Source organism: Lissotriton helveticus, chromosome 8, assembly GCF_964261635.1.
Source record: "Lissotriton helveticus chromosome 8, aLisHel1.1, whole genome shotgun sequence".
In the NCBI taxonomy this organism is placed as follows: domain Eukaryota; kingdom Metazoa; phylum Chordata; class Amphibia; order Caudata; family Salamandridae; genus Lissotriton; species Lissotriton helveticus.
Window position 1 is genome coordinate 2,404,296 of NC_136069.1, and position 19,381 is coordinate 2,423,676.

At 51.1% G+C, this 19,381-nt stretch overlaps 1 protein-coding gene across 1 annotated transcript in view; it reads left to right on the forward strand.

Annotated features, from left to right (window-relative positions):
* Nucleotides 1-2,734: 2,734 nt before the first annotated feature.
* The window catches only part of LOC144773335 (apoptosis-associated speck-like protein containing a CARD), a 137,098-nt gene continuing 120,451 nt past the window's right edge, over nt 2,735-19,381 (forward strand). The window contains exon 1 of the mRNA XM_078658294.1: nt 2,735-2,791. The gene's annotated coding sequence lies outside the window, so the exon portion shown is untranslated. The remainder of the gene's footprint in view (nt 2,792-19,381) is intronic.

Consider the following 19,381-nt stretch of genomic DNA (forward strand, 5'->3'; position numbering starts at 1 on the left):
AGCTTGCCTGGATGTCTCTTCGCTCTACAGTCTCTTCTGAGAGGCCAGTCTTTGGATGTGCTCAGCTCACAGTGGATAGCTTGCCTGGATGTCTCTTCTCTGCAGTCTCCTCTGAGAGGCCAGTCTTTGGATGGGCTCAGCTCACAGTGGATAGCTTGCCTGGATATCTCCTCTCTCTGCAGTCTCCTCTGAGAGGCCAGTCTTTGGATGGGCTCAGCTCTCAGTGGATAGCTTGCCTGGATGTCTCTTCTCTGCAGTCTCCTCTGAGAGGCCAGTCTTTGGATGGGCTCAGCTCACAGTGGACAGCTTGCCTGGATGTCTCTTCTCTCTGCAGTCTCCTCTGAGAGGCCAGTCTTTGGATGGGCTCAGCTCACAGTGGACAGCTTGCCTGGATGGCTCTTTTCTCTGCAGTCTCTCCAGAGAGGCCAGTCTTTGGATGGGCTCAGCTCACAGTGGATAGCTTGCCTGGATATCTCCTCTCTCTGCAGTCTCCTCTGAGAGGCCAGTCTTTGGATGGGCTCAGCTCACAGTGGACAGCTTGCCTGGATGTCTCTTCTCTGCAGTCTCCTCTGAGAGGCCAGTCTTTGGATGGGCTCAGCTCACAGTGGACAGCTTGCCTGGATATCTCCTCTCTCTGCAGTCTCCTCTGAGAGGCCAGTCTTTGGATGGGCTCAGCTCTCAGTGGATAGCTTGCCTGGATGTCTCTTCTCTACAGTCCCCTCTGAGAGGCCAGTCTTTGGATGGGCTCAGCTCACAGTGGACAGCTTGCCTGGATGTCTCTTCTCTGCAGTCTCCTCTGAGAGGCCAGTCTTTGGATGGGCGCAGCTCACAGTGGACAGCTTGCCTGGACGGCTCTTCTCTCTGCAGTCTCCTCTGAGAGGCCAGTCTTTGGATGGGCTCAGCTCACAGTGGACAGCTTGCCTGGATGGCTCCTTTCTCTGCAGTCTCTCCAGAGAGGCCAGTCTTTGGATGGGCTCAGCTCACAGTGTGCAGCTTGCCTGGATGTCTCTTCTCTGCAGTCTCCTCTGAGAGGCCAGTCTTTGGATGGGCTCAGCTCACAGTGTGCAGCTTGCCTGGATGTCTCTTCTCTGCAGTCTCCTCTGAGAGGCCAGTCTTTGGATGGGCTCAGCTCACAGTGGACAGCTTGCCTGGATATCTCCTCTCTCTGCAGTCTCCTCTGAGAGGCCAGTCCTTGGATGGGCTCAGCTCTCAGTGGAGAGGTTGCCTGGATGTCTCTTTTCTGCAGTCTCCTCTGAGAGGCCAGTCTTTGGATGGGCTCAGCTCTCAGTGGAGAGGTTGCCTGGATGTGTCTTCTCTCTGCAGTCTCCTCTGAGAGGCCAGTCTTTGTATGGGCTCAGCTCAGAGTGGACAGCTTGTCTGGATGTCTCTGTTCTCTGCAGTGTCCTCTGAGAGGCCATTCTTTGGATGGGCTCAGCTCAGAGTGGACAGCTTGCCTGGATGTCTCTGTTCTCTGCAGTCTCCTCTGAGAGGCCAGTCTTTGGATGGGCTCAGCTCTCAGTGTGCAGCTTGCCTGGATGTCTCCTCTCTCTGCAGTCTCTTCTGAGAGGCCAGTCTTTGGATGGGCGCAGCTCACAATGGACAGCTTGCCTGGATGGCTCCTCTCCAGAGTCTCCTCTGAGAGGCCAGTCTTTGGATGGGCACAGCTCTCAGTGGACAGCTTGCCTGGATGTCTCTTCTCTCTGCAGTCTTCTCTTAGAGGCCAGTCTTTGGATGGGCTCAGCTCTCAGTGGAGAGGTTGCCTGGATGTCTCTTTTCTGCAGTCTCTTCTGAGAGGCCAGTCTTTGGATGGGCGCAGCTCACAATGGACAGCTTGCCTGGATGGCTCCTCTCCAGAGTCTCCTCTGAGAGGCCAGTCTTTGGATGGGCACAGCTCTCAGTGGACAGCTTGCCTGGATGTCTCTTCTCTCTGCAGTCTCCTCTGAGAGGCCAGTCTTTGGATGGGCTCAGCTCACAGTGCTTAGCTTGCCTGGATGTCTCTTCTCTGCAGTCTCCTCTGAGAGGCCAGTCTTTGGATGGGCTCAGCTCACAGTGGACAGCTTGCCTGGATGTCTCCTCTTTCTGCAGTCTCCTCTGAGAGGCCAGTCTTTGGATGGGCGCAGCTCTCAGTGTGCAGCTTGCCTGGATGTCTCTTCGCTCTACAGTCTCTTCTGAGAGGCCAGTCTTTGGATGGGCACAGCTCACAGTGGACAGCTTGCCTGGATGTCTCTCTTCCCTGCAGTCTCCTCTGAGAGGCCAGTCTTTGGATGGGCTCAGCTCACAGTGGACAGCTTGCCTGGATGTCTCTTCTCTGCAGTCTTCTCTTAGAGGCCAGTCTTTGGATGGGCTCAGCTCACAGTGCTTGGCTTGCCTGGATGTCTCTGTTCTCTGCAGTCTCCTCTGAGAGGCCAGTCTTTGGATGGGCTCAGCTCACAGTGGACAGCTTGCCTGGATGTCTCTTTTCTGCAGTCTCCTCTGAGAGGCCAGTCCTTGGATGGGCTCAGCTCACAGTGGATAGCTTGCCTGGATGTCTCTTCTCTGCAGTCTCCTCTGAGAGGCCAGTCTTTGGATGGGCTCAGCTCACAGTGGACAGCTTGCCTGGATGTCTCTTTTCTGCAGTGACACTGTCAGGCTCAGGTTGTTTCCTTGTCAGACCGTTGCTGCCTGGAGGCGGGTGGACCACACCGGACCGGCTGAACCTGTTCATTTGGCCCTGGTCTACATTCCACAGCGCCTCGAAGACTCCCGCTGGATCTTCATCGGTTGAGGCTGAGGCTGCTCGCGTGCTACTCGGGTAAGAATTATTTAAGTTTTATATTTGTTGTGTTTTATTATGATATCCGCTGCAAGAAACGCTCTGCGCTTTTCTTTCCCCCTTTCTCCATAAACGTTCTCATTTTAGGCGCTTCCTGACCCCCCCCTTAGCCCCCCCCCACCCCTCCCTGCTGTGCTGGGAGGCAGAGAGGGTGAGGGTGAGTGTCTCTTCTGTGTCTATTTAAACTTTTAATTCAGTGTCGCGCGCTCGAATCCAAAGCGCATTTCAGGAGTTTATTTTCAGTCACTTTGAGAAGAGTCGAGAACTGTGGGGGGGGAACCATCGATGGAGGGGGGGCAGGAGACAAGGAAAGGGTACAAGAGCCTCAAGCGGAGGAGAGTGGAGGGGGGGGGGGGGACGGTTCCCAACACTACAATAAGAAAATTAAGGTCTCGGTGGGTTTCGATCCCTCACAATACCTTTCAATAAAAGACATAATATGGTCAGATTTTTAACGTTCCACATGTTGCCTTATTTTTGAAGTGTTATTATTCTATATCTACAACTGTTTGTAATAATATATTGGGAATGGCGCATTTTAAAGAACAGTGAACATGGACACTACTTCTTTCACTAAATAGAACTTCTGTCCAGTAAAATTGTTGAAAACTAAACACACATAAATGTAATTAGTCGTGGAATTTTATTTTATTCATTTATAAGGTTTTATATATCGCTAGCTATACCCGGGGGCATCAGAGCGCTTTACATACACAAGAAAAGAAGAAGTTGCATTACATCGTAGAACATGAGGAATCATAAAATATATAAGTAAATACATCACGCCTAAATATACATTGGGGGAGTGAAGACCGTAGGTGGATTGAAACAGTCAGATGACCCCCCCCTCCTAGAAAAAGTCAGAGTGAGCGGGAGATCATTAGTCTATCGATGTCTAGGTCGGTTGACTAGCTCAGGGAAGTATTGTTTGAGGAGCAGTAGTTTCTGGTCCTTTTTGAAGCCAGGCAAGGAGGGGTTGCATCTGACGTCAGTAGGGAGTGTGTTCCGTATCCTGGGGACGTTGCCAGAGAAGGACCGGCACTGGGTCGCTTTCTTTTCAGTTTTGAGCGATGAGAAGAAGTGAGTTGGTGCTTCCCAGAGTTCTTGATTTTCCTGCTTTAACCAGTTTGTTGTTCAGGTAATTGGGGGATTGGGTGTGTAGGGCCTTGTGAGTGATGCAGGCCAGCTTGTAAACACATCTGCCTTCCATGAGGAGCCAGTTGAGAGATTTGAGGGTAAGTGATGTGTTCACATCTTTTTCCACCAGTTATGAGTTGAGCTGCCATATTAAGGACTGACTTTGTGTGCTCTCTCTCAGCAATCCTTTGGGGAAAAGGAGTGACAAAGGCCACGTTTCTAGGTACATTTTATAAACAACCGTTGGCGATAATTGAGGGCCCCATTTCAAGTTCAAGTTCAAGAAAACTTTATTTCGGTCAATATGACCTAAAAAGTGCAAGCACATACATACAATCATTTATAAAATTACATCAAAACATACACGCATCAAATTTAGAGTGCTGTAGGAAAATCATTATAAACATACTTGGCATACATGAGTAACTCCATACATTTTTAAAAAGAACAACAGTCTTGGGGACTGTTACTAGGCAGGAGACATCATTTTAGTTTCGGAAAGTGCATAGTGCAAATAAATAAATAAGTTAGGTAAAAAGAGATTCGTTAAAGGGATGACCCATAAATATAAAACGATAAAATAAGCAACGGAGGAAAGTTGAACCAGGTTATGATGTTATTATTTTTGATTCCCTAGGAAAAGTCCAGTGCGTCCTTAGTTGATTTCAAAAAGACCCTTCTGGTACACCACATAGAAAATAGGAATCCTGCAACTGAGTAGACAATCGGGATACTGAGGTCAGACTTCAGTATCCTGAATGCCTCAGAACAATGTCTACTTCCAAAGGTTCCTACAAATCTGCACCAACCAACATTTCCTCGCTTTGTAGTAGCCTGGGCAGCTGAAGAACACGTGGAGTACTGATTCTTCAGGGTGATCACATGCCGGGCAATGCACCGCTTGCAAACCTCTCCATTTGGATGTAAACCAGCGGAGCAGAAGAACCCCATGCCTAAACTGTAAATAGAGCTTTCTTGCCGCTACTGGTTTGATGACATCTACGGCCATCTCAAAGCGGAAACTATCTATTTCTAAGAAAGCTATGGTTAATTTGCCTGTTGGGAACAACAATGGAGTTGAGCCATTTTGTGCTCCTCATAATGGACCTTCATTTGTTTCCTTGATATTAATGAGCAGGCAAACTCGGAGCCAACCCAGCAATCCCCCAGGCCCATACCGGTTAACAAATGTTTAATATGAGCAAACCAAGGCAATTTAGCAGCACCCGTGCATTCATTACTTCTAACAGTTCTTCCCTGTATGGTAAAAGTTCGGGAGTAGTCCACAGGCGTCGCCGGTACAATAGGGGCTTAAGATTAGACACTTCTGCAATCGCCATTAGCCCCGTATCTAATCAGAGCGGGATTAACGGGGTACTCCATGGTAGTCTAAACAGCTGTCTGAGATATTGATTCTCCACCGTTGATAGGGTCTCGAGCTTGGAGTGACCCCATATCTCTGCGCCATATAGCACGCCACCTCGAGCTTGAGCCTTGTAGATTTCTATTGCTGGGCTAACTGCTCTCTTGCTAGACTTGCAAAACACCTTCATGATGCCACCTGTTAATTGTGCTAATTTTAGTATCGATTTAGTAATATGAGCCCCCCATTTCATAGTTTCTGTTATGGTAATGCCTAGATAAATAAAAGAAGAAACTCTTTTGAGGGGTTTGCCATTTAGTAAAGGGTTTGGGCGTGTACCTTTTAGACTGTTAAACGCCATAAATTTGGTTTTCTGTAGGATTATTTCTAATCCACTTTCCCTACAGAAAACTTCAAATGTATTAAGAACCCTCTGTATCCCCAAGGGTGATTTAGCCACCAAAAGAGTATCGTCGGCAAACATCATTGCTGGAATTTTACGGGAGGCTAACTTAGGGACATCTAGGTCTTTTTCTGCTAACACGAAATCAATCAAGCCATTAATGTATAATCTAAATAAAGTTGGCGCAAGCACACAACCCCGGCGTACACCACGTTTAATAGGAATGGGTGCAGTTAGTTTTTCATCCTTACCATACCTAATTTGCGCATAATTGTCCTCGTGGAGTCGTTTAATGAGTTGGATTAAATATACGGGAACCGCCATCTCCCAAAGGACTGACCACAGTTTTTCCGTAGGGACCAGATCAGAACAGTTGTAATCTTAGCACTTGGTCCAGGGTCGACAGTTTTTCCCTGAACCCCGCCTGTAAGGAGGACAGTATCCCCTTTTCTTCCATCCAGGATTGAAGCCTGAGCAGCAAGATACGCACAAATATTTTTTGAGAAATATCTATTAAACTGATTGGTCTGTAGTTGGTTGGTAGGAGCGGTGAACCTTTTTTAAAGATCGAATTATTTCCGCACCGAACCAACTAGAAGGAGCGACCTCTGACCCTGCTCACAGGCGCGTCACTTCCCACGCTGCTGCACGGTTCTGCCTGCATTGTTTTTGCCTAATCTTGTATTTTTCCCCTGTGCCTAACTTACGTTCTTGCCCAGACTTGTTTTTATTCCTCTGTGCCTGTACTTGCTTTCTTGCCCAGACTTGTTTTTATTCCTCTGTCCCTGTACTTGCTTTCTTGCCCAGACTTGGTTTTCCTTCATGTGCCTAGTTCCCCTGCAGTCCCTGCCTGTTTCATCCCGCTGCTGCGTCCCCGCCCCCCTGCAATCTCGTTCGCCGCCCGCTCCCGCCTCCCAGCTACTCCTCCCTCCCACATCTCCTCATATGGAGGACGCACAGTGGCTGTGCAGCGGGCGCGCCGCTGGCACGCCAAAGGCGCATCTAAGGCAAGCACATCTGCGCCCGTCCGCGCCAGGTCCGCGCCCAGCGCCAGGACCCCTGGACCCCGCGAATGCCATGACGCCCGACACCGCTACGATGCCTGAACCCTCCACGAACTCAACACCGGACGATCTTACACCTGCTTCCTGGCCACCCCAAAGCGCACCCACAGAGCTTTTACCTGCGGAACTGCACCTTCACAACCATCCGCCCCTCCATGCTGCCAACCAGGAAAGAACCCAACCACCTCAGATGCATCCTTCTCAACACCTGCTCCGCCCGCAAACAAGCCGTTGTACTCTGGGACCTACTCGACTCAACTTCCCCAGACATCGCCTTCCTGACGGAGACCTGGCTGAACCCCGCCTTGGCACCCGACATAGCCATAGCCGTCCCGGAAGGCTACAGGATCACCCGCAGGGACCGCACCAACAGAGCAGGAGGAGGAATTGCCATCGTCCACAGGAACACTTTCAGAGTCTCGACCAACACCGACAACACCCTCAGCACCGCCGAACACCTGCACTTCCAGATCCACAACGACCCCAACACCACCCTCAGAGGAACCCTCATCAACAGACCCCCCGGACCCCGACCACAGTTCAGCAACTCCATCGCCGACTTCGTCAGCACACACGCCCTCGCCTCCATGGACTACATCCTCCTCGGGGACCTGAACTTCCACCTCGAGAACAACAACGACACCAACTCCACCACCCTGATCGACAACCTAGCCAACCTCGGACTCAGCCAGCTCGTCACAACACCCACCCACTCCGCCGGTCACAGGCTTGACCCCATCTTCTCCGCAAGCCCCCACGTCTCCTTCAACAACTCCACGAACTTCACTGGACTGACCATCGCTGCAACCACTTCACCTTCAAGAAACCCACCACGCAGCACCGCACCCAACAGATGCCTCGCCACTGCTGGAGCAAAGTCACCGAAGACCAGCTAACTACCACCCTCGCCCAGAGCCCACCCGCTGACCCCACCGACCCCGACACCGCTGCCCGCAACCTCACACAGTGGATCAACGACTTCGCCAACACCCTCCCCCGATCAAGAAACCCTCCAACAGTCACACCAACAAGAGAGCCAGCTGGTTCACTGAAGACCTCCGGGCCTCCAAGCAAACCTGCAGAAATCTGGAGAATATCTGGCTCCGTGAACGAACACCAGACAGTCACGCAGCCCGCAAGAACGCCACCAGCAGACACCATCACCTCATCAGATCTGCCAATAGGGCCTCCTTCAAAACCACCTAGATAACAACGCGCACAACAGCAAAGAGCTCTTCAACATCGTGAAGGAACTCTCCAACCCCAGCTCCAACCTAACGACATTCCACCCTCGCAAGACCTGTGCGACTCGCTGGCCACCTTCTTCCACCACAAGATCGCAGACATACATGACAGCTTCAACGCCACAACTGCCCGACAACCACTGAGACCTCCACCCCCACGACCACCATCCACACAAACCGCCTACTCTCCTGGACCAACATCAACGACACCATCAAGATCATGAACACCATCCACTCCGGATCTCCGTCAGACCCATGCCCACATCACATCCTCAACAAAGCCAGCACAGCCAACGCACCCCATCTCCGGAAAGTCATCAACACCTCCTTCGAGACAGCAATCTTCAGGGAGAGCTGGAAGCACGCCGAGATCAACGCCTTACTCAAGAAACCCAAGGCGGACCCCAAGGACCTCAAAAACTTCCGTCCCATCTCCCTGCTCCCGTTGCCGGCGAAGGTCATCGAGAAGACCTTTAACGAACAACTGACCCGCTACCTCGAAGAGAACAACATCCTGGACCCTTCCCAGTCTGGGTTCCGCAGCAACCACAGCATCAAGACTGCACTCATCACCGCCACCGATGACATCAATTCCCTGCTGGACAACGAAGAAATGGCAGCCCTCATCCTCCTGGAACTGTGAGCCGCCTCCGACCCGGTCTGCCACCACACACTACGAACATGCCTCCACAACCCCGGGATCCAAGAGAAGGCCCTGGACTGGACCACCTCCTTCCTCTCCGGCAGAACACAGGGCGTCCGCCTTCCCCCCCTTCTGCTCCGAAGCCACCAAAAACATCTGCGGCGTACCCCAGGGCTCATCCCTCAGCCCAACTCTGTTTAACATCTACATGGCACCGTTCGCCCACGTTGCCCGTTGGCACAACCTCAACAGCATCTCCTACGCAGATGACACCCAGCTGATCCTCTCCCTCACCAAGGACCCCCACACCACCAAAACCAACCTTCACGAAGAAATGAAGATGAAGACCCTCGCTGAATGGATGAGGAACAGCCGACTGGAGCTGAACTCAGACAAGATGGAGGTCCTCATCCTCGGATCCACCCCTTCGGCTTGGGATGACTCCTGGTGGCCGAGCGCACTGGGAACCGCCCGAACACCCACCGACCATGCACGCAACCTAGGGGTCATCCTTGACTCCACCCTCTCCATGACTAAACAGGTCAATGCTGTCTCCTCCTCCTGCTTCAACACCCTCCGCATGCCCTGCAGGATCTACAAGTGGATCCCCACTGAAACGAGAAGAACAGTCACCCAGGCCCTCGTCAGCAGCAGGTTGGACTACGGAAACGCCCTCTACGCAGGAGCCTTGGCCAAATTCCTGAGACAGCTCCAACGCATCCAGAACGCCTCTGCACGCCTGATCCTCAACATCCTTCGCCACAGCCAGATCACACCCCACCTGAGAGACCTGCACTGGCTCCCGGTCAACAAGAGGATAACCTTCAAGCTCCTCACCCACGCACACAAGGCACTCCACAACACCAGACAAACGTACCTCAACAGATTACTCAGCTTCTACACCCCAACCCGCCAGCTTCGCTCCGCCGCGCTAGCCCTCGCCACAGTCCCCCGCTTCTGAAGAGCGACCTCCGGTGGCAGATCGTTCTCCCACCTCGCCGCCAAGACCTGTCACACCCTCCCCTCCCACCTATGGCAGACCCAAGACCTACTAACTTTCAGAAGACTCCTCAAGACCTGGCTCTTCGATCAGTAGCAACACCCGCCCCCAGCGCCTTGAGAACCTCACGGGTAAGTAGTGCGTATTACAAATGATAAGATTGCATCTTATCCAGGCCTGGTGCTTTACCTGGGGCTATTTTTGCTAGTGCGCCCTTAACTTCATTAAAACTTATACTTGGGAGGCAGCACAGGGTGGCTCGCAGCAGCGCACAAGGAGTTCAATTGGCACAGTACGCAGAGATATGTCGGTGGTTACTTGATCAACCCCAGATCCATAACCAATACAACGGGATGGGTTGGGTAAGGTATGCAGAGTCAGGCAAACACTTTCAGGTATTTTAATGAGTTGTAGAATCGCTACTATTAATGTCTGTGGCCTTAATGATGCTGGTAAGAGGCTAAGAGTTGCAGCATTACTTAGGACGCTACGTTTGGATTTGGTTTGCCTCCAGGAAACACATGTAGAAGCCTCCAAGGGGTATTTCCTGGATCAATTAGGGTTTGCTGTTTTGGCAAAATCCAATCAAGCTACTAAGCATAGGGGAGTGGCAGTACTAGGGAGATCAAGGGATGTAGAGGTGATAAAAAAAAGGAGGATCAATGGGGTAGGTGGGTAATTTTGGAAATAAGATTTAAAGGGGAGAAATGTACTATAGTGTCCATGTATGGCTCCACAGAGGACGACCCAGAGATATTTCAATATCTAGATACAGAACTGGCGCTGTGGTCCAAGCCAATTTTATGCTGTGGGGATTTCAATATTCATGACCCCAACAGTTCGAGAGGAGGGCAGTATCAAGGGAGGAAGAAGAGAGTACATAGAGCACTGACCGATATGGTGCTACACAATTCCCTAGTGGATCAGTGGGTTAAGTGGAAACCAGGCATAGATGGTAGCACATTCTATTCAGCGCCTCATAAGGTATTGGTTAAGCTGGATTATTTTTTGATCTCTTCCCCCTTGATGGCAGGGGCACAAATTGAAAAACAGCCTCAAATTGTGTCGGACCATAGTCCATTGATTTTAACCATCAGAATAGGTCAGGTACAGCGGAAGGATACACAATGGACATTTGATAGAGCTCTTTTGAAGGACGAGGCATATAGGAATCACATGACAGATTGGATTAAGATGTATTGGGACATTAATAGAGGTACAGCCCCCTCGGGAGTAGTATGGGATGCTTTTAAGGCCGGGATTAGGGGGGAGACAATGAGCTATGTATTCTCCACCCAGAAAAAGATAAGAGATAAAATTAATGAAGTATATCAAAGCTTGACGAAGGTAGAGGATGATCTGGCGATGGACTTACGGCTGAATGCACCAATTGAAGAGCACCTTCTCAAAATCATTGCTCTTAGATCAGAAGCCGCGGAAAATATCTCTAAAAAAGCAGCGGAGAATTATTTAACCAAGAGGGAAGCTGCGTACGAATTAAGCGAGAAGGTGGGCCATTTATTAGCTGTCCGCACTAGACAGAGACTAGCAGCTTCAGACATCTCAGAGATTAGGGATGGGAACGGGGCTGTGGTCTCTGAAACAGTTAAAATAAGGGAGGTCTTTAGACAGTTTTATGCAGAGTTGTATGCTGGGGGTAGGACAGGAACCCTAAGAGAGGTAGAAAGTTATCTTAGAGATATTACCCCTTCGATTATAACTATGGAGGAAAAGGAGATGTTGGACTCGCCCTTTATCTTAGAAGAATTTCTCATGGCGCTGAAGCTATTACCTTCAGGCAAAGCAGCTTGCCCAGATCAACTGCCAATTGAGTTTTACAAAGTGTTTCATCAAGCGATTGGTGGGGATATGTTTAACGTCATGTTGAAAGCACAGAAAGGGGAAGCTATACCTAAATCCTGGGGGGAAGCGGACATTATTGTTATTTTAAAAAAAGGTAAAATACCATCACTGCCAGGGTCATATAGACCCATTACATTGATGAAGGTGGACACCAAGCTGTACTCTAAGATACTGGCGAGATGATTAGCGGTAGTGATAGAGGATTTAGTAAGTCATACTCAGCATGGGTTTATTCCAGGCAAAAGTACCACACAACACACTAGGCAGGTAGTTACAATGTTTGATGCGGCGGGGATCCTGGGGGACCCTATGGCGGCGCTTTTTTTGGATGCTGAGAAGGCGTTCGATAGGGTCTCCTGGGAATTCTGTGGCATACGTTAAAGTGGAGTGGAATGGGAAACGGTTTTATAACAGCGATGCAGACTCTCTATAAAAGCCCGTCAGGAAGGATCAGAGTCAATAGGGGATACTCGACAGCAGTTAGTATTAGGAGAGGGACTAGACAGGGATGTCCGTCATCCCCACTCCTTTTTGCACTTTATTTAGATCCACTGATACGCAAGTTGGAGGGCAACCACAAGATCCCATCAATCAGGTTGAACGGCTGCGAGGTAAAGACGCTAGCCTACGCAGACGATGTGGCCATTTTGACATTTAATCCTAGCGAGGCAATAAGAGAAATTGAGACTGAGGCACAAAAATTTGGCCAGGTTGCGGGGTATAGCTTAAATAGTTCTAAAACTCAAATAGTGTGTAATCAGTATGTTGTTTGTAATGACCATAGGGTGGTGGATTCAGCCGTATACTTAGGGGTGGCAATTACAGCTGATCTAGATTCAGTGGTGCAGAATAATCTCGCGCCCCTGATGATAAGGGTAAAAACAGACCTAGAACGGATGAACAATTTACATCTATCACTAGTGGGATGCACTAATGTTATAAAGATGCTGGTATTGACCAAATTCTTGTATTTTTTCAGGGCAATACCTTTATTTTTTGAGGCGAAGTGGTTTAAAGAGTTGGAGAATATTCTGAATAGGTTCATCTGGGCTCATGGCAAGACACGCAGGGCCTACAGATACATGTCACTACCGAAAGAAAGAGGAGTGTGGGGGGCGCCCGATTTTAGGCTTTACTATTGGGCAGCTGTATTGCAGTACATGAGGGGATTAATTGGGGGGGGCGGTTTAGATCAAAGAACCACCAATGATTCGTCTAGGATATACTCAGCGGTTTTGGGGTCAGAGGTGGAGAACTGCTTCCTCAACTGTACTGATTTTGGATATTATAAAAGGACAAGGTTCAAAACAGTTCAAGCCGCGGTCAAGATTTGGAATGCTGTCATGAAGAAAGTTGGCATGGGCCGATATAATTGGTATACTAGGATGTACAAAAATGTTTCTTTTCCGCCACAGATTTTTGGGGATATGATAATGGCGGGGTGGGCAGAAAAGGGGGTATGCGCTGTACAAGAGTACTCAGTTCAAAGTATGCGCTGTGCAAGAGTACTCATTTCAAAGTATACGCTGTACAAGAGTACTCAGTTCAAAGTATGCGCTGCACACAGTTCAAAGTATGCGCTGCACAAGAGTACTCAGTTCAAAGTATGCGCAGCACAAGAGTACTCAGTTCATAGTATGCGCTGTGCAAGAGTACTCAGTTCAAAGTATGCGCTGCACAAGAGTACTCAGTTCAAAGTATGCGCTGTACAAGACTACTCAGTTCATAGTATGCGCTGTGCAAGAGTACTCAGTTCAAAGTATGCGCTGCACAAGAGTACTCAGTTCATAGTATGCGCTGTGCAAGAGTACTCAGTTCAAAGTATGCGCTGCACAAGAGTACTCAGTTCAAAGTATGCGCTGCACAAGAGTACTCAGTTCAAAGTATGCGCTGCACAAGAGTACTCAGTTCAAAGTATGCGCTGCACAAGAGTACTCAGTTCATAGTATGCGCTGTGCAAGAGTACTCAGTTCAAAGTATGCGCAGTACAAGAGTACTCAGTTCAAAGTATGCGCTGCACACAGTTCAAAGTATGCGCTGTACAAGAGTACTCAGTTCATAGTATGCGCTGTGCAAGAGTACTCAGTTCAAAGTACGCGCAGTACAAGAGTACTCAGTTCAAAGTATGCGCTGCACAAGACTACTCAGTTCAAAGTATGCACTGCACAAGAGTACTCAGTTCAAAGTATGCGCTGCACAAGACTACTCAGTTCAAAGTATGCGCTGCACAAGAGTACTCAGTTCAAAGTATGCGCTGCACAAGAGTACTCAGTTCAAAGTATGCGCTGCACAAGACTACTCAGTTCAAAGTATGCGCTGCACAAGAGTACTCAGTTCAAAGTATGCGCTGCACGAGAGTACTCAGTTCAAAGTATGCGCTGCACAAGACTACTCAGTTCAAAGTATGCGCTGCACAAGAGTACTCAGTTCAAAGTATGCGCTGTACAAGAGTACTCAGTTCAAAGTATGCGCTGCACAAGAGTACTCAGTTCAAAGTATGCGCTGTGCAAGAGTACTCAGTTCAAAGTATGCACTGTACAAGACTGGCATGATGCAGAAATAAAATACAGAAACACAACATCCTGGAAATAGGTAACACTCTAAGGAGTGCTAGATGAAATAAAACTGAAATATAAACAGGAACTAAATCACTGACATGGATTACTTTAACATGTTTTATATCCGTTATTCAGAAATCCATCAGTCGCAACAGTATAAAACTCTGTACTCGCTGTATTTTACCCCAGCGAAGATAGCAAAGTTGGGGGGCAGTACAGGCACCACATGTCCAAGGTGCAGCTCTTCCGAGGCAGATTTGACACATATATTTGCTGCATGTCCGCAGTTGCACACACTACTGAAAGAGATTGAGAACTTTTTGGATTTCTCCTTAGGCATTCAAATCACTTTAAATCCTCCCCAAATACTCTTAGGGATAGTCACAGATAGCAATACTACCCACAGAGAATTCATTTTTGTTGCTATGGCAGTTTATAGACTCTGTATAGCCAGTATGGCTGGCTAATTTATTGACGACATATAATTTGGAAAAGAACATATATGCTCGAAAAGGCAGGAAAGGGAGGCGTTAAGGCTTAAGAATATGGGACCCTGTTAGAAGATGGAGAGAGGGTTTGGGGTTGCTATGAATAAAATGAAGTAGTCTTTGACGAATTCTATACATGATTTGAAAAGAAATGTATTGTATTAGTTTAATGTAGTTCATAGGATGAAGTAATCTACGATGAATTTCATATATGAGTTGATATGATTTGAAAGGAAATGTACTGTTATGATTTTTATTTGATGAAGTGCGCTGTAATGTGCTAACTGTGCAATGGTAAAAATAAAATCATTTTTAAAAAAAAACGTATACTTGGGCTCCCACTACCATCAGGATGAGAGTTTAATTCTCCTTGGTTTGGGAGGCAATCTCCCTCCAGGTGACTACCTTCGGCCAGCACGTCCTTGAGCCTCTTTTCCTTAGCATAGAGGGATTCAAAATGCTCCCGCCAGACCTCTTCATCCAGGTTCAGATCAACCAATGATTTGGGGGTAGAAAAAACAATATTAACCACACCCCAAAAGGTCCTCATGTCTCTTTCCCCTAATGCTGTTTTCAGTGTGCCCCAGTTTTCCATTTCCCACCCATGTTTAGCTTCTAAGATGACCGCTTTGTAAACCTTCCTTGCAGTTTTGATTTGTGGGTGATCATTAGCTTTAATAGTGCTCTTTTAGCCTTACGGCAAAGAACATTGTACCAGGAGTGGGGTGGGAGCCTACCCGGCCTATTGGTTTTGTTGGGGTAGAAGAAGTTCAATGTAACTTCTCCTAGTCTAACATGATTCGACTCAACCATCTCTAGGTCTAAACCGAACCTGTTTTTACTATTTGAAATGGAAGCCGATACAAGTACAGGGAGTAAGGCATCATATAGACTACAATCAATCAATCAATCAAAGCATTTATATAGCGCACTACTCACCCGGGGGGGTCTCAAGGCGCTGGGGGGAGGGGGTCCGCTACCGCTCGAACAGCCAGGTCTTGAGCTGCTTCCTGAAGGCGAGGTGGTCTTGGGTCAGGCGGAGGTGGGCCGGGAGGGAGTTCCAAGTCTTGGCGGCCAGGTAGGAGAAGGACCTTCCTCCTGTGGTGGCTCTTCGGATGCGGGGGACGGCGGCGAGGGCGTGGCTGGTCGATCGAAGCTGGCGTTTGGGAGCGTAGAAGTTGAGGCGGCTGTTGAGGTGTCCTGGGCCTTGGTTGTGTAGGGCTTTGTGTGCGTGGGTGAGGAGCCGGAAGGTGATTCTCTTGTTGACCGGGAGCCAGTGCAGATCTCGCAGGTGTCCGGAGATGTGGCTGCGGCGGGGGATGTCCAGGATGAGTCGTGCTGAGGTGTTCTGGATCCGCTGGAGTCTCTTCTGGAGTTTGGCGGTGGTTCCGGCGTAGAGGGAGTTGCCGTAGTCCAACCGGCTGGTGATGAGGGCCTGGGTGACCGTCTTCCTGGTCTCGGTGGGGATCCATCGGAAGATCTTACGTAGCATGCGCAGGATGTTGAAGCACGACGAGGAGACGGCGTTGACTTGTCTGGTCATGGAGAGGGAGGAGTCCAGGATGAAGCCCAGGTTGCGTGCGTAGTCTGTTGGTTTGGGTGCGCAGCCCAGGGCGGAGGGCCACCAGGAGTCGTCCCAGGCGGAGGGTGAGGATCCCAGGATGAGGACTTCCGTCTTGTCCGAGTTCAGTTTCAGGCGGCTGTTCGACATCCATTTGGCTACGTCTGTCATCCCTTCGTGCAGGTTGGCTCTGGCGGTGGCGGGGTCGTTGGTGAGGGAGACGATCAGCTGGGTGTCGTCAGCGTAGGAGATGATGTTGAGGTTGTGCTGGCGTGCGATGGCTGCGAGGGGGCTCATATAGACGTTGAAGAGTGTTGGGCTGAGCGAGAAGCCTTGAGGAATGCCGCAGATGACTTCGGTGGCCTCCGATCTGAACGGGGGGAGGCGGACTCTCTGTGTCTTTCCGGCGAGGAAGGAGATGATCCACTCCAGTGCCTTCTCCTGGATTCCGACGTTGCTGAGGCGCTGTACTAGGGTACGATGGCAGACAGTGTCGAAGGCCGCGGAGAGGTCCAGGAGGATGAGGGCTGCTGTTTCTCCGTTGTCGAGCAGGGCTCGGATGTCATCGATAGCTGCGATCAGGGCGGTCTCGGTGCTGTGGTTGGCCCGGAAGCCAGACTGCGAGAGGTCGAGGGAGCCGTTCGTCTCGAGGAAGGCGGCCAGCTGCTTGTTGACAGTCTTCTCGATGACTTTTGCCGGAAACGGGAGTAGCGAGATGGGGCGGTAGTTCTTGAGGTCGGTGGGGTCGGCTGATGGTTTCTTAAGTAGAGCGCTGAGTTTGGCGTGCTTCCAGCTCTCCGGGAAGGTAGCGGTGTCGAAGGAGGTGTTGATGATGTCCCGCAGGTGGGGTGCGATGACAGCGTCGGCCTTGTTAAAGACGTGGTGAGGGCAGGGGTCTGTCGGAGATCCGGAGTGGATGGAGTTCATCGTGCGGATGGTGTCTTCGGTGCTGATCGGGGTCCAGGCGCGGAGGGTGGTGGTGGGGGGCGGTGGTTCGGTCGTGGCGTTCGTCGGTTGAGTGCTGAAGCTGTTATGTATGTCCGCGATCTTGTTGTGGAAGTAGGAGGCGAGGGAGTTGCAGAGGTCTTGCGAAGGGGTGATGTCGATGCTTCCGGCGTTGGGGTTGGAGAGCTCTTTCACGATGTTGAAGAGTTCCTTGCTGTTGTGTGCGTTGTTGTCCAGTCGTTCCTTGAATGCTGTTTTCTTGGTGGCGTGGATCAGTTGGTGGTGTTTTTGAGTGGCGAGCTTGAGGGCAGTCATGTTGTCCGGTGTTGGGTCTCTGCGCCAGGTTTTCTCGAGTGCTCTGCAGTTCTTCTTGGAGCTCTTGAGTTCGTCGTTAAACCATGGGGCTTTCTTGCTGCCGGGTCTGCTCGGCGGGGTCTTCCGAGGGGCGAGGTCGTCTGCGCAGTCGCTGATCCATTTCGTGAGGTTGGTGGCCGCTTGGCTGGGGTTCGTTGTGCTGGTGGGAGGGTTCTTGCTCAGGGAGGTAGCGAGCTGGTCTGCAGTGATCTTGTTCCAGCTTCTGCGGGGAACCTGTTGCTGGTGATGGTGGAGCGTGGTCCTCCTGAAGCTGAAGTGGACGCAGCTGTGGTCCGTCCAGTGGAGTCCCGTGGCGTGGCTGAAGGCGATGTCCTTGCTGGAAGAGAAGACCGGGTCGAGTGTGTGTCCAGCGTAGTGGGTCGGGGTGGTCACCAGTTGCTTGAGTCCGAGGTTGGCGAGGTTGTCCAGCAGGGTGGTGGTGTTGCGGTCGTCGGTGTTGGTCATGATGCGGATGGTGTTCCTGTGGATGATGGCGATGCCTCCTCCAGTCTGGTTGATGCGGTCCCTCCGGATGATCTTGTAGCCGTCCGGGATGGCAATGGCGATGTCGGGCGCTGAGGAGTCGTTCATCCAGGTTTCCGTGAGGAAGGCGACGTCTGGGGCTGTGGTGTCGAGCAGGTTCCAGAGCTGGACGGCGTGTCTGTGGATGGAGCGGGTGTTGAGCAGGATGCACTTCAGGTGGGTGCTGCTGGTGTTCGGATTGGTGGGTGCTGGTGTGGTGTGGGTCCGGTTGCAGGTGAACTTGCAGGCGTTGCAGCAGAAGGGTCCGTGGGTGCGTCTCGGGGTGGCTCGGTAGCATCCCGGGAATCGGCCGGAGTTGAGTGCGTTGAGGGTGGCGGCGTCGTACGTCCGGCGGGTGGACTGGGGTCTGCGAGGGCCAGGGGTCCTGGCACTGGGCGCGGTCCAGGCGCGGACGGGCGCAGACGGGCTTACCTTTGACGCACCTTCGGCGCTCAGTCGGTGCTCCCGCTGCGCGCGTCCGCTGCGCGTTCGCTCTGGGGGCGTCATAAGAAGGGGGACCTGAGGGCGGCTCAGCTGGGTGGCGGGAGCGGCTCGGCCAATGGGCCAGTGGTGGGCGGGGCCTGTGGCGAGCAGCGGCGGGAACTGGTGAGCGGCCGGTTCTGCAGTGGCTGGGCCGCTCGGGGAACCAGGGGGGCGTCGGTGGCGGCGGGAAAATGCGGCAAGTGCGGCAAGGCTGGCTGGAGCAGGAGGCGGCAGGAGGAGCAAGGGGGTGACCCGGCCTGGTGAGAGGCACAGCGGTCACTCCCGAGCACTCCTAGCTGTCCCCTTAAGAAGGGGGACCTGAGGGCGGGTCAGCTGGGCGGCGGGAGCGGCTCGGCCAATGGGCCGGTGGTGGGCGGGGCCTGTGGCGAGCAGCGGCGGGAACTGGCGAGCGGCCGGCTCTGCAGTGGCTGGGCCGCTCGGGGGACCAGGGGGGCGTCGGTGGCGGCGGGAAAATGCGGCAAGTGCGGCAAGGCTGGCTGGAGCAGGAGGCGGCAGGAGGAGCAAGGGGGTGACCCGGCCTGGTGAGAGGCGCAGCGGTCACTCACTACCCAGATTATCCTGTGATTGGCTGAAATCAGTCCATCGCACTCTCTGCCTGCAGTTCGAGACAATCAACCTGGGATCAATAGGGTTATCCAAAGTGTGCGCACTCTCAGAATGTAGTCCTTTTAGTTCTACTACTAGCGCGTAGTGATCACTGTTTAGACGTGGGATAATTTTAAAATCAATCATCCTATCCCAGGATTTGGAATCGATTCAAATATAATCTAATAAAAACCCACGATCTTTACTATGGAACGTATAACCATTAGATGTATCAGACAGGGATCTCCCATTGCACGCTCCTAATGAGTGTTTCAGAACGAGACAATTCATCTGGATCACCAGGGTACACCATTTTTTTACTTTTGGGCATCTGG